Source organism: Ailuropoda melanoleuca, chromosome 15 (assembly GCF_002007445.2).
Source record: "Ailuropoda melanoleuca isolate Jingjing chromosome 15, ASM200744v2, whole genome shotgun sequence".
NCBI classification, from domain to species: domain Eukaryota; kingdom Metazoa; phylum Chordata; class Mammalia; order Carnivora; family Ursidae; genus Ailuropoda; species Ailuropoda melanoleuca.
In genome coordinates this window covers 75980577-75995288 of record NC_048232.1, presented here as the reverse complement: position 1 = coordinate 75995288, position 14712 = coordinate 75980577, and the positions used below count along the sequence as shown (strand labels likewise).

The window sequence follows — 14712 nt, the reverse complement described above, 5'->3', positions numbered from 1 at the left end:
AGTCTTCCCTCTTTCTACAAAAGATTTATTAAGATATTCAATCATAGACTTACCCCTGCTTCCTGACAGCATCCAGTTTAAAGCAAAGTTCCCCAAATCATCTAACACAGATCCAAATCTTAGTATAAGTCCTTCCTCTTACTGAGACATGTCACTGATGCCCATGGTGTGTTCTTTCCCTCATTGAAATGAGTAATAAGCGCACCTAGTTGAACCGCTGGTGTGTTCCTGGTGATCCCTGGCTAGGGAGCATTGACAATTCTTTCTGGACTGTCCTATACAATGCATATCTATGGAGCAGAAAGCACACTACTTATGCATTTCTTGCCAAAGAAAGTGGGAACTGTCTTCCCATCTCTAGCCATAGGATTGTCACACCAAAGCTAAAGGATGTCCTTCATTTTTGTAGATTCAATATAGAGTGTCTGATAAATGGAAACTTACCAAAAGATAGTGAAAGGAAAAGAAAATGTTGGAATAGTTGAACACTATTTTGCAAGAAAAAAAGAACAACCTGTCAACCCATACCTTGCCCCACATACAAAAGAACTCAAAATGGATCATAAATCTAAAATTATAACACTTTTAGAAGCAAACATAGGAGAAAACCTTTGTGATCCTGGGTTATGCAAAAAATTTCTTACAGCACCCGAAGTTCCATTAAAAAAGTAATTTATAAAAAATGTCTGCTCTTTGGATGACAGTGTTTAGAAAATGAAAAGACAAGTAACAGACTGAGAGAAAACGTTTGCAAAACATATCTGATAAATGACTGTACCCAGAATACATGAAGAATTCCTACAACTCAATAAAAAGACGGGTAAACCAGTTTTAAAAACATTTGGGTAGTTAGGGCGCCTGGGTGGCTGACTTAAGTGTCTGACTTCAGCTTAGGTCATGATCTCAAGCCTGGGATTAAGCCTTATGTTGGGCTACCCACTCAGCAGGGAGTCTGCTTGTCCCTCTCCCTCTGCTCCTCCCCCTCCCCCAACTCGTGCTCTCTCTCTTTAAAATAAATAAAATCTTTTTTAAAAATTGAGGTAGTTGAATGATCACCACAGGAGATATGTGGATAGCAAAAGAAATGATATCATCATTAGTCATTAGGGAAATGCAAATCAAAACCACAATGAAATATTACTCCTTGGTCACAATAAAAATAATTCCAAGTGCTGTTGAGGATGTGGAGCAACTAGAACTCCCAGACATTGTGGATGGAACTGCAGAATAGTAGAGAGACACTTGAGTAAACAGTTTGGCAATTTCTTATAAAGTTAACCATAGGCTTACCATATGACCCAGCAATACCATTCCTAGATATTTACCCAAGAGAGATGAAAACATGTTGACACAAAAACCTGGACACACATTTTATAATAGCCAAAGACTGGAAACAATCTAAGTGCCTTTTAATTGGTGAATGGGTAAGCAAATAGTGGTTTGTATAGACAATGGAATCTACTCATCAATAAAAGGAACAAACTACTGATATAACAATATAAATCTCAAATGTATTCTAAGTGAAAGATGCAAATACAAATACCTATATACTGATGTTTCCATGTATATAACATTCCGTAAAAGCCAAAACTGTAGGGAAAGAAAACAGATTAGTGGTTGCATGGGAAGTGTTGACTACAAAGGGGCTTGAGGGACTTTTTTGGGTGATGGGACTATTCTGTATCTTGAGTGTGATGTGGGTTACACATTGCATCTTTCAAAACTCATAGAGTTTTGGGGCGCCTGGGTGGCTCAGTTAAGTGTCTGCCTTTAGCTCAGGTCATGATCCCAGGGTCCTGAGATCAAGCCCCATGTCCCCATGTCAGGCTCTCTGCTCAGTGGGGAGCCTGCTTCTCCCTTTCCCTCTGCCTACTGCTCCTCCTGCTTGTGCTCTCGCTCTCTCTCTGTCAAATAAAATCTTAAAAAAAATAAAACTCGTAGAGTTTTGAAGAAATTTTAAAGAGCAATTTTATTGCATGTTAATTATATCTCAATAAGCCTGATTTTAGAAAAATGTTGAAATCGAAAAAAAGTTGAGATGAGGTAGGGCCACAGGGCACTATGAATACAAAGACAACAACAGTAGCCCACCTGATAATTCTAAATCTTAAAAAGATAAATTATTAGTGCATAATCCACATTATGAAAGAACTTGTCCTTTCTTTTTTGTAGAATAAGTTCATGGTGCATTGAAATGTTTTTGTACAAGGGTGCCTAAGTGGCTCAGGCAGTTAAGTATCTGACTCTTGATTTTGACTCAGGTCATGATCTCAGGGTCCTGGGATCAAGCACTGAGTTGTGCTCCCCACTCAGTGGGGAGTCTGCTTGTCTTCCTCTCTCTCTGCCCCTCCCCCATGCTCATGCTCAAGCTCGCTCTCTCCCTCTCTCAAATAAATAAATAAATCTTTAAAAAAATGTTTTTGTACAAATGAGGAACTACTTGGTTTATAGTGGAGTAACTTAAAACTGAAGTTCAAAGTCACTGCCAACTGATTATCAATCACAGATTAAGATAAAACATCTCTGACACTAAGGAACTGTGGGAAAATATATTTGGATTTCAAAAACTCTAATTTACAGCTTTGCGGGAACATGTTTATTGCACAAATTAGTTTCCTAATGCTGTACTGTAGAGGTAAAGACATTTGAGAGCGTACCAGTAGCCAATAGTGGTCAAGTAGGCAAAACAGGCAAAAGTAGATAAAAACATAGAAGCAAATTGAGCATCTTTGAACTCAGGTTGTGTTACTGATGGGGTACTCATCAAGTGGGCGTGCCAGGAAGTGCTGCCGTGTAGGAGCATATGTGGCTGCTCTCCTTTGGACCTAGGAAAAGGGGATGAAGATGAGAATATTTGCTTATCTCTTCACCAATTAAAAAGCACTTAGATTATTTCCAGTTTTGGGCTATCATAAAATGTGTGTCCAGGTTTTTGTATAAACATGCTTTTATTTCTCTTGAGTAAATATCTAGTTTAAGAATGATTTAAAATGTCCTAAAACTTTTATAATCTCTATCATGTTATGTAGAGATCAAGCAGAGATACAGGTGGATTAATTTGAGATTAATTTCGGAGTCCATGCTAATGGCCCATCCTGGACATCACCCACTAGTGCTCAGAAGTCCTTTTTTTTTTTTTTTAAAGATTTTATTTATTTATTTGACAGAGATAGAGACAGCCAGCGAGAGAGGGAACACAAGCAGGGGGAGTGGGAGAGGAAGAAGCAGGCTCATAGCGGAGGAGCCTGATGTGGAGCTCGATCCCAGAACGCCAGGATCACGCCCTGAGCCGAAGGCAGACGCTTAACCGCTGTGCCACCCAGGCACCCCTCAGAAGTCCTCCATTTGATAGACTTTCTCATTTCCCTTTTCGGTGGTAGCCAGGATCTTCATTCTGCTTTAAGTGCTCCAGGTGCCCTCTAAGAGGCAGAGAAGACTGCACAATACCTGGAAACCTTCCAGTTTCACTTGCAGAATTCAGCCTCACTCATAGTTCTCTGGGTGAGTATGAAACTTCATCAGATTGCCATAGAGCTCTCTGCTTAAAGGGTCTCAATGCACCAGGTTGTTTTATTTACCAACTCTTCCAACATCAGTAGCTACTGTTGTCTTTGTTTTCCTGAAGTTTCTTGACAGGGATTCAAGAAATTTTTTCCTGAAGGAGAAAAATTTTGGAGTCAAGCATTTCATATCTGGGATGTCTTTGGGGTCAACCAGTTGTACTTTGATATCTTTCATAAAGTCATCTTTAATTTGTGTATTCCTAGTTAGGAACTCCATATCATCAGATTTCCCTAGTATCTCTTCTTTCTGCTCAGCTATAGTGAATTTTAAAGAAAAATCTCCATCTGACTTACCCCCATTTTTTAGCCCTGAATTCAAGTTCCTCTTTGGTGTTTGTCAGTTCTTTTTCCAGTTCTGCAGTTTTGTCCAAGTCTCCTAACCTAGAGCTGGGACAGAGAGTCTATAATAGTTTAGAGATTCTCTTTTATTTCTTCTGTCAATTGATCTTCTTTTCTTCTTTCAGCCATTGAAGATTTGTCTGGCTCATCTCTCCCTATGACTTAGAATTTTCTCAAGCCCAGGGTAGTCTGCATTTTTTGCAGTCTCTCCCCTAACTCCTCCAAGGTCAGAAGAGACAGCACAGGCTACAATGTGTACACTGAAGTTAGTGTTCTCTTTCCCCAATAGTTCCAAAAAGGAGGGAATACAATTATTGAAAAGAAAACAACAAATTTTTAAAAAGGATTTCGTTTATTTATTTTAGAGAAGGAGCATAAGAGCAAGCAGGGAGGGGTTGGGGAGGGGAGAGGGAGAAAGAATCGAGGCAGACTCTATGCTGAGCGCAGAGCCCAATATGGGGCTGGATCTCAGGACCCTGAGATCATCCCCTGAGCCGAAACCACGAGTCAGTTGCTTAACCGACTGAGCCACCCAGGCGCCCCAGAAAACAATTTTAATACAATTTGTGGTAAGGTTGAAATAATGTGGATGGTTTCATAGGCTATTGCTATATTGTGATCTTAGGAACCATTTAGGAAATTTTGTTATGAGAAAGAAAAACCCATTTGAGCTAGAGTCAAAAAAAGGAGGTGAAAGTGGGAAGATGATAGTGTAGACATCTCATGGAAGGCAAGGACAATAAGTGTAACCAGACCTCATGAAGGTCTATAACCATGAACTAGTGGACTCTCTATGATTGAGGAAGTTGCTCATGGATATGGAAAGATAATAAAAGTTATCTTAAACATATATATATCTTAAAGTTATATCTAAAAGATAACTTTTATTATCTTTCCATATCCCTTACCAGATAAGCTTCAAACCAGCTTTTCTACTAGAGTTATTGGGACTCAAGTCTATATGCCTAGGGAAAACAACTTATATATCCCAGTTTGAATCTGGTTTCTACCCCTGGTTCTACCCTCTAGAGTAGTAGAATGCTAAGTATCCTGTAGCCTGATTCTGCTGCAGGCCCTGCTCTTCCTATGGGCTGTTTGGCTTTGGTTTCTCTTTGAATAGTTTCTCTCATTAGTTGAGGGAACTGCTATAGCCTTTGTTTCTTGTAGCCGGGAGAATCTAACCAAAACATTGGGCATTTCTTACATACCATCCATGTGTTTAGCACTAGAAGATAGGTGATACAAATCTTATCCCTAGGTAGTTCACTCTTAAGGCAAGACATAGGCACATTAAGCATGTATAAATCACTGAAGAATAATGTAAATAAATGTCAGAATGAGTGGTCTGGCACTGGGGACTAAATGAATACAGAAAAGATAGATATGGATGTGGCCTGCAGAGAGCTTCTAAGATAAGGAGGTGTAGGAAGTTATCTTTTAATAAGTACTAAGTGCCTGCTTTTGTAAGGACTCGAGCTGGATACTTATAAATAGGCGGAGTGGAATGGTTGCTATTCTCCACCCATATCTAGTCTAGATATTAGACCCATGAAGGGAGCTAGTAATAAAAACTTCACCTTGGGACAAAGCACCCAAAATGGTAGCAGAGTTCACCTGGCAGAAGCCTTTTCAATGATAAAAGAGTCAAATGGCAATTGGTGAAGATGGGCAAGGTGGAGTTTTAAAAAATAAATAATAGACAGTAGAGCAGCCCGAAGTTGAACCATAGGGTCTTTACTGTCATCTGCAATAGTCAGGTTGAAAGAACCTGTGTGTTTACCCTGAGACGGGAGACTTACTGAGTTAACATTTTCCAGGTGACAGCAGAACACAGACACAGTCTGGGATTTGTGTGAACTACAGTAAGAGAGCCTCTCAGTTTGGCCTGTGTTTGGGTACAACTTCCCACCTATGATTTAGGCAATACTGTATACATTATAAAGAGTATGGTCTCTCTTTTACAGTTGAAGAAAAACCTGAGGATATCTAGTATCTTAAATCAAGTCCTCTGTAACTAGGGAAGATGGATTTCTCCTAACATGAAATACTAATACCAAACAATATGCGAAGGCAAATGAGTTCCAGGAGAGGAAACCTTGTTTTAGAGCAACTTTTGAAATCTGTCATCTATACTCACAAATCCTTCACCAAAGTGTGAAGGAGCCAACATTAATCTCTCCCTAGATCTAAAACTGCCATGCTAAAATTTGTTATCACTGACTCCTTGACCTACTTTCCTTCTTTGCTTTGAGGGCACATCCTTACATGGGGTCTAATCATTTATTTGCCAAGAGATTAATTAGCTTTTCAGAGCCTCTGTGCTAGTTAATAGTCCCAAAATAGACCACTAGTCCCACAGCCCAGTGCTTCTTAGGAAGATGGATTATAGGAGTGACAAAATTTGAGCAAGATATATCTGTCAGTGCCTCTACGCTTATAAAAGATGTGACCTCCAGCCCCCTTGGCTCAGTTGGTCTCTAGTGGCTTGCCTTAATTATGCCCCCTGCCTTCCTGCAAGATTCCTGGAGCTTTGAGTAGATAAACCTAAGTTTCAAGGTGATGTGACTAGCAATATGATATGGTGAATCAAAGTCCAGGTGCTATAACCAGACTTGGGTTTTAATCATGACTCTGCTGCTTTAGTCAGGTTACTGTCTGGGCTTCTTTTCCCTGATATCTAAAATGTAGACTGATAGTCCTCATCTCCTAAGATTGTGATGATGATCAAGAAACAATGTATTAAACTGCTTACCCACAGAGTAAGAAGTCGGTATTTAGTAGCTGTTTGTATTGTGATAGATAATTGAAGGCACAACATCTTCTGCCTTCAAGCTATTGATGCTTGGGAGTAAATTGGATCCACTGGGGCTGTCAGAGCTTCAGGGGAGCTGAGAAACATGGATGTCTAACATGGATGTCTTTGACTGAATTGTTGATCAATATAGCAGAATCTAAATTTTTCACACTATACCCAAATCCGTAAAACATATAGCACTCTATTCCTATAACTTGCCTTGATGCTTTGATTCTCTTTGATGGTAGAGGAAAAATCACAAATTGCCAGTTATTATAGGTAACTCAGTCTCTTTCCAAAATAAAGAATCATTTTAGAGTCAATTTAGCCTCTTTAGGGATAAATGCTTAGTCTTTCAGGGTGGTCTTCCCTACCATACCTCTTCCCAAGAGGCTGTGTGTTGTACATGACCTCATGGCAATGTGGAAGAGGTGGATGCCCTGTGAATGGGTTCTTGGGCTCTCTACTAGGTCTTCACTGGTGTTTTAGGCTTACGAATCTCATGTTTCAGTGCTTTCTCATCCTGACTTCTAAACATTGAGACCCAGGGCTCAGGCTTCAGTTATCTTAATCAAAAGTGACCCCCTAGGTTGAGTAACTTCAATTACCCTTCTAGTTGTTGTATCATGGCTTTAAATATTATGTATATGCCAATTACTACTTAATTAATATCTCTAGACCAGACCTGTCCCTTGAACTCCAGGCTTGTATGTATAAGCAATTGTCTACTAGACGTCTCCAGTTAAGATGTATAACAGGCATTTCAAAGTTGGTGTCCAAACCCTAATTCCTGATCTTGCCCCTCAAACCTCATATTTCATCAGTCTTTCCCAACTTAATTGATGACAACTGCATCCTTCTAGTTGCTCAGTTCAAAAACTTTGGAGTCATCTTGAGCTCACATCCAGTCTTTGGGGAACTTATTACCTGTACCTTCAAAATACATTCTGAATCTAATCATCTCTCACCATTTCCATTGCTACCACTGTGGTCCAGATCTCCATCATTTCTCACCTGAATTATTGCAGTAGTCTCCTAACCAGTCTCATGCTTGCACCCATATAGTCGGCTCTCAACAAAGTATTCAGAGTGATCCTTTTACAATCTCAATCAGATTATGTCAGCTTTTCACTCAGAATCTTCCAGTGGCTTTGCAACTTATTCAGAGTAAAAGTCAAAATCCTTTCGCTTCCTACAAATGCTTTGTGGGAGCTGTACTCTTTCCCCGTATCTTGCACCTTGACTTCATCTTCAATTCTTGCCTCCTTAAACACTCTACTCCAGCCAGCTTGGTCCTTGCTATTTTCCAAACATGTCAAGTACTCTCCTTCCTTGGGGGACTTCATACTTGCTATTCCCTTTCCTAGAATGCTTGGGATTTCTGGCTTCCACCTCACTTCCTTCAGATCTGCTCTAATGTCACTTTATTAGGGAGGTTTTCTGTGACCAATGTATTTGGTAATGCGAAACCTAGAAGTTGGCCTCGTCTACCCTCTTTAGGAATATATAACTAATAAATCTTTAAATCTAATACAATTTTTTAAAAAACATACTTAAAGTGATACTGTAAGACAATGATGAAAAAGGGCAACAAAATTTCCTTGAGGGACAAAGAAATTTAACAAAAAAAAAAATGTTGACCCAAAGCAAAAGAAAACGGTTACCCAATATCCCAGTGTGCACTTTCAGAAACTCAATGCTTTAGTTAAATCTAAGAAGGGAAGACACATGGCAGAAGTAGAAGAGCTAAGGAAAGGGTCAGATAATAGGAGGTGCTAGCTAGATGATAGGAGGGGATGAAGCATTAAGTGATAGGTATCAAAGAAGAAACGAGAAAAACAAAACCATTACAAAAAATAAAGACAAAATTATAAGAAGCACAAGCAAGACTAGGCATGACTGAAAGCACAGTTGGGGCCATAGAGATTAGAAATGAGAAAAGGAAAGATGAAACAGAATAAAAGAAAAACATAAAAAAGACTAGAGCAAATGGCAAATAATAGAAGGCAGGCAAAATACTTAATTCTCCCCTAAGAAGAAAAGCAAGACAGTGGAACATAGAAATATTTATAAACAAAATTTAAAAATATATTTTTTCTGAAAAAAACTAAAATCTGCATTTTGACTGATACATAATAATTTAGGGAAACTTTGCTCAATAATGGCCAACACAATATTCTACTAAAATCATTGGACATTAAAAGATAAAGAATATAACTTTGAAAAGAAAACATAGCATAAAATCCTCATGATCTTGGGTTAGACAAAATACAACACCAAAATCACTTAGACACAATACCAAAATCGCTTCCAGAAAAGACAAAATTGATAAACTAGACTTCATCATTAAAACTTTTGCGCTTCATGAAACACCATTGAAACCCTATGACCCAGCCATTGCACTACTGGGTGTTTACCCCAAAGATACAGACGTAGTAAAGAGAAGGGCCATATGCACCCCAATGTTCATAGCTGCATTGTCCACAATAGCCAAATCATGGAAGGAGCCGAGATGCCCTTCAACAGATGACTGGATTAAGAAGCTGTGGTCCATATATACAATGGAATATTACTCAGCTATCAGAAAGAACGAATTCTCAACATTTGCTGCAACATGGACGGCACTGGAGGAGATAATGCTAAGTGAAATAAGTCAAGCAGAGAAAGACAATTATCATATGATTTCTCTCATCTATGGAACATAAGAACTAGGATGATCGGTAGGGGAAGAAAGGGATAAAGAAAAGGGGGGCAATCAGAAGGGGGAATGAAACATGAGAGACTATGGACTATGAGAAACAAACTGAAGACTTCAGAGGGGAGGGGGTGGGGGAATGGGATAGACTGGTGATGGGTAGTAAGGAGGGCACGTTTTGCATGGTGCACTGGGTGTTATACGCAACTAATGAAGCATCAAACTTTACATCGGAATCTGGGGATGTACTGTATGGTGATTAACATAATATAATAAAATAAAAAAAATAAAAATAGACACCCACAATCGGAATCCGGGGATGTACTGTATGGTGACTAACATAATAAAAAAATCATTATAATAAAAAATAGACACCCACAAAAAAAAAANAGCATAAAATCCTCATGATCTTGGGTTAGACAAAATACAACACCAAAATCACTTAGACACAATACCAAAATCGCTTCCAGAAAAGACAAAATTGATAAACTAGACTTCATCATTAAAACTTTTGCGCTTCATGAAACACCATTGAAATAGNATTATAATAAAAAATAGACACCCACAAAAAAAAAAAAAGACAAAGCACGAGAAAATATTTGCAAATCAAGTATCTGATAAAGGACTTGTATCCAGAATATAGAAAGACCTTAATAATAAAAAGATAACCCCAATAAAAAACCCAATGAGCAAAATATTTTAATAAGCACTTCACCTATAAAAGATATATGAATGACTAATAAATGCCTGAAAAGATGTGCAAAATCATTAGTCATTAGGGAAATGGAAATCAAAACTATAATGGGATATCACTTCACACCCACAAAAATGCCTATCATCGGGACTCCTGGTTGTCTCAGTCAGTTGAGCATCTGTCTTTTGCTTGGGTTGTGATCCCAGGGTCCTGGGATCGAGTCCTGTGTCAGGAGGGAGCCTCTTTTTCCCTCTGCCTGCCACTCCCCCCGGTTGTGCAAGCGCGCTCTCTCTCTCTCTCTGATGAATAAATAAATAAATCTTAAAAAAAATGAAAAGAGTTTTTATCAAAAGATATACTACAACCTATGGTGATTTTACTGTAGCCATAGAGAAACTGGAACCCTCAGACATTGCTGGGGGGGTATAAAATGGTCCAACCACTTTGAGAAACAGTTTGGCAGTTTCTTAAAAAGGTAAACAAACTTGCATAAGACCTAGCAATTCCACTTCTAGGTATCTGCCCAAGAGAAATAAAAGCAAATATTTTCACAGAGACTTGTATGCAAATGTTCCTAGCAGAATGATTCACAATAGCCTAAATGTAGAAATAATCACAATGTTTGTCAGTTGGTGAGTAGATAAAATATAGTAGTCAATTCTCATTATTCATGGATTCCACATGTGCAGATTTGCCTACTTGCTAAAAGCTATTTGTAACCTCAAAATCAATAGGAATTTCCTGGCCATTCTTGGATATGCACATGTGCAGAGCAGCAGAGAATTTGAGTCACCCAACAAACATGTTCCTAGCTGAGGTCAGACTAGGCGACACTCTGCCTCCTTGTTTCAGCTCTGTTCCTGTACATAATTGTCCTTTTGCAGTCTATTTAGTGCTATGTTTTTCATATTTTTTTGTGTGCTTTTTGTTGGTGATTTTGTTTAAAAAAGCATCCAGGCCTAGGGCTGAAGCGCTGGCTAGCATTCCTACACTCAAGAAGGTTGTGATGTGCCTTGTGGAAAAAAAGACTTGTGTTAGAGAAGCTTCATTCAGGCATGAGTTATAGTGCTGTTTGCCATGAGTTCAATGTTAATGAATCAACACTATATAGTAAATATGGTGTCTTCAGACAAAAACACAAAACAAGGTTGTATATTATTAGTTGATGAAAAAGACATGTTGCAGGAACCTAACCCTGCATTTCCCCTATGGTCAATGATTCAGCATTCACTAAATTCAGTGTTTGAAGTGATTTTATAGAACATAACTAGCAGGAACAATGAGAATAGACTGTGTATCCATGCAATGGAGTACTGGTTAGCAGTTAAAAAGGACCAAACCACTGACAGATGCAACACATAATATGAACCTCAAAAACATGCCATGTATGTAGGAGAAATGAGAAATTGAGACCCAAAGGAACATGCCAATTCATAAATGTACAATTAGATAATTTTATTACTGAGTGAAAAAATACCAGAATACATACAAGTTACTTGCAAGTGGCTACAAAGCTACAGTGGATTTTTAGTTCTATTTATCTGGAAATAAAGCTACAGTTGTTATACATCATCCTACTTTTAATGGATAGAAGCATTTTTTAAATTTTTGTTACTCGGTGCATTGAGCTCACTCTGACGTCCTTTTCACAATACTTTATCAGGCTTACTCTGAAGTCCTGATTTTCATAATTTATCAGGCTTACTTTCATATTCTGTTCTTCATAATTTTTCTCAGTACCTCCTGTGGTTGCCTCTGCCAGGGCTTCTAGTGCATATGATTTAGTTACATGCTTCAACATTCCTCAGTAATGTTTCCCACTTGTGAAAGAATCCAGATGCAAAAGACTACATATTACATGATCTCATTTATGTGACATTTCCAGAAGAGGCAAATCTCTTTTGATTTTTCAACTTTTTGGAAGATTTTATTTTTAAGTAATCTATATGTCCAACATGGGCTCAAACTTACAACCCCGAGATCAAGAGTCACATGCTCTACCGACTGATCCATCCAGGCGCCCTGGCAAACCCCTTTCTAAACTTGGGATGTAATTGACACACACTGTTGTATTAGCTTTGGGTGTACAACATGATGTTTCAATAGATGTATAGACCGTGCAGTGATTACCATGGTAAGTTTAGTTAACATCCATCACATTTTTTTCTTGTGAGAACTTTTAAGATCTACTCTCTTAGCAGCTTTCCAGTATGCAATACAGTATTTTCAACCCTGGTCACCACGCTGTACATTACATCACAAGACTTACTTAGAAGTGGAAGTTTGTACCTTTTGACCACCTTCCCCATTTCACCTGCCCCCTCACCCCCCACCTCTGGCAACCACTAATCTGTTCTCTATATATTTGAGTGGCTTTTTGTAAAATGTTTGTTTCTTTAGATTTCATGTATAAGTGAAATCATATGATATTTGTCTTTTTCTCTGTGACTTATTTCACTTATCATAATGCCCTCAAGTTGCATCCACATTGTTCCAAATGACAGAATTTCCCTTTTTTTTAAAGACTTTATTTATTTATTTGACAGAGATAGAGACAGCCAGCGAGAGAGGGAACACAAGCAGGGGGAGTGGGAGAGGAAGAAGCAGGCTCATAGCGGAAGAGCCTGATGTTGGGGCTCGATCCCATAACGCCAGGATCACGCCCTGAGCCAAAGGCAGACGCTTAACCGCTGTGCCACCCAGGAGCCCCCAGAATTTCCCTTTATATGGGTGAATAGTATTCCATTGTATATGTATACCGCATTTTCATTATCCATTGATGGACATTTAGGTTGTTTCCATGTCTTGGCTATTGTAAATGATTTTATACTGAATATGGGGGTGCAGATATCTTTTTGAGATAGTGATTTTGTTTTCTTTGAATAAATATCCATAGTGGGGTTGTTGAGTCACATGGTAGTTCTGTTAATTTTTTTAAGAACTTCTATACTGTTTTCCATAGTGCCTGCACCTTATATTCCCACTAACAGTGCCCAGGGGTTCCTTTTTTTTCCACATCGTTGCCAACACTTGTTAGTTCTTGTCTTTTAATAATAGCCATTCTAACAGGTGTGAGATGATTATTTCATTGTGGTTTTGATTTGCATTTCCCTGATTATTAGTGATATTGAGCATCTTTTCAGGTACCTGTTGGCCATCGGTAAGCTGTTTTGGGAAAAATAGCTCTTCAGATTCTCTGCCCATTTAAAAAACCAGATTGTGCCTTTCTGCCCGTGGGCACTACCAAGTCAGCATTGTGAAAGTCTCCCCTCCCACCACCGTCATGTCTAAGTCAGAGTCTCCCATAGACCCTGAATAGCTGCGGAATCTCTTCATCGAGGTTTGAGCTCTGAAACAACCGATCAGAGTCTGAATAGCTGTGATGAGCCATGGGAACACTTATGGACTGTGTGGTAACGAGAGGTCCAGACACCAAGCGCTCCAGAGGCTTTGGGTTTGTCACGTACGTCACTGTGGGGGAGGTGGATGCCGCCATGAATGCAGGGCCGCGCAAGGCGGATGGAAGAGCTGTGGAACCAAAGAGGGCTGTCTCAAGAGAAGATTCTCAAAGACCTGGTGCCCCCTTAACTGTGAAAAAGATTTCTGTCGGTGGCATTAAAGAAGACACTGAGAACATCATCTAAGAGAGTATTTTGAATAGTATGAGAAAATTAAAATGCTTGAAATCATGACTGACCGAGGCGTGGCAACAAGAGAGGCTTTGCTTTTGTAACATTTGATGACCATAACTCTGCAGACAAGATTGTCATTCAAAAATCCCACACTGCGAATGGCCACAACTGTGAAGTAAGGAGAGCCCTATCTAAGCAAGAGATGGCGGCGAGTGCTTCATCCAGCCGAAGAAATCAAAGTAGTTCTGGAAACTTTGGTGGTAGCCGTGGAGGTGGTTTTGGTGAGAATGACTCCTTTAGTCGTGGAGGAAACTTAGTGGGCAAGGGGGCTTTGGTGGCAGTGGAGGTGGTGGTGGATATAGTGGCAGCGAGATGGCTATAATGGATTTGGTAATATTGGAAGCAACGCTGGAGGTGGCGGGATATAATTATTTTGCCAGTTACAACAGTCAGTCTTCAAATTTTGGACCCATTAAAGGAGGACATTTTGGAGGCAGGAGCTCTGGCCCCTTTGGTGTTAGAGGCCAGTACTTTGCCAAACCATGAGGCCAAGGTGGCTGCAGTGGTTCCAGCAGCAGCAGTAGCGATGGCTGAGGCAGGAGGTTTTCAATACTTCCAGGAAACAAAGCTTAGCTGGAGAGGAGAGCCAGAGAAGTGATAGGGAAACTACAGGTTACAACATATTCGTAACTCAACAGATTTGTGAACTCAAGCACAGTGGGGGCAGGGCCTAGCTGCTACAAAGAAGACATGTTTTAGACAATATCGTGTGTATGGGCAAAAAACTCAAAGTCTTTGTGACTAATTGTATAACAAGTTATTTTAGTTTCTGTTCTATGGAAAGTTTAAAGCATTCCAACAACGGGTTTTAACGTAGGTATTTTTTTGCACCCATGCTGTTGATTGCTAAATGTAATAGTCTGATCATGATGCTGATACAGAAATGTGTCTTTAAAAAAAATAAAAAACAAAAAATAAAAAATATATTGTTTTTC

At 39.2% G+C, this 14712-nt stretch overlaps 1 long non-coding RNA gene across 1 annotated transcript in view; it reads left to right on the top strand.

Annotated features, from left to right (window-relative positions):
* The window catches only part of LOC100463940, an 18467-nt gene extending 3755 nt beyond the window's left edge, over window positions 1–14712 (top strand). The window contains exon 2 of the long non-coding RNA XR_004620994.1: window positions 13229–14712. This is a non-coding gene — a long non-coding RNA (uncharacterized LOC100463940). The remainder of the gene's footprint in view (window positions 1–13228) is intronic.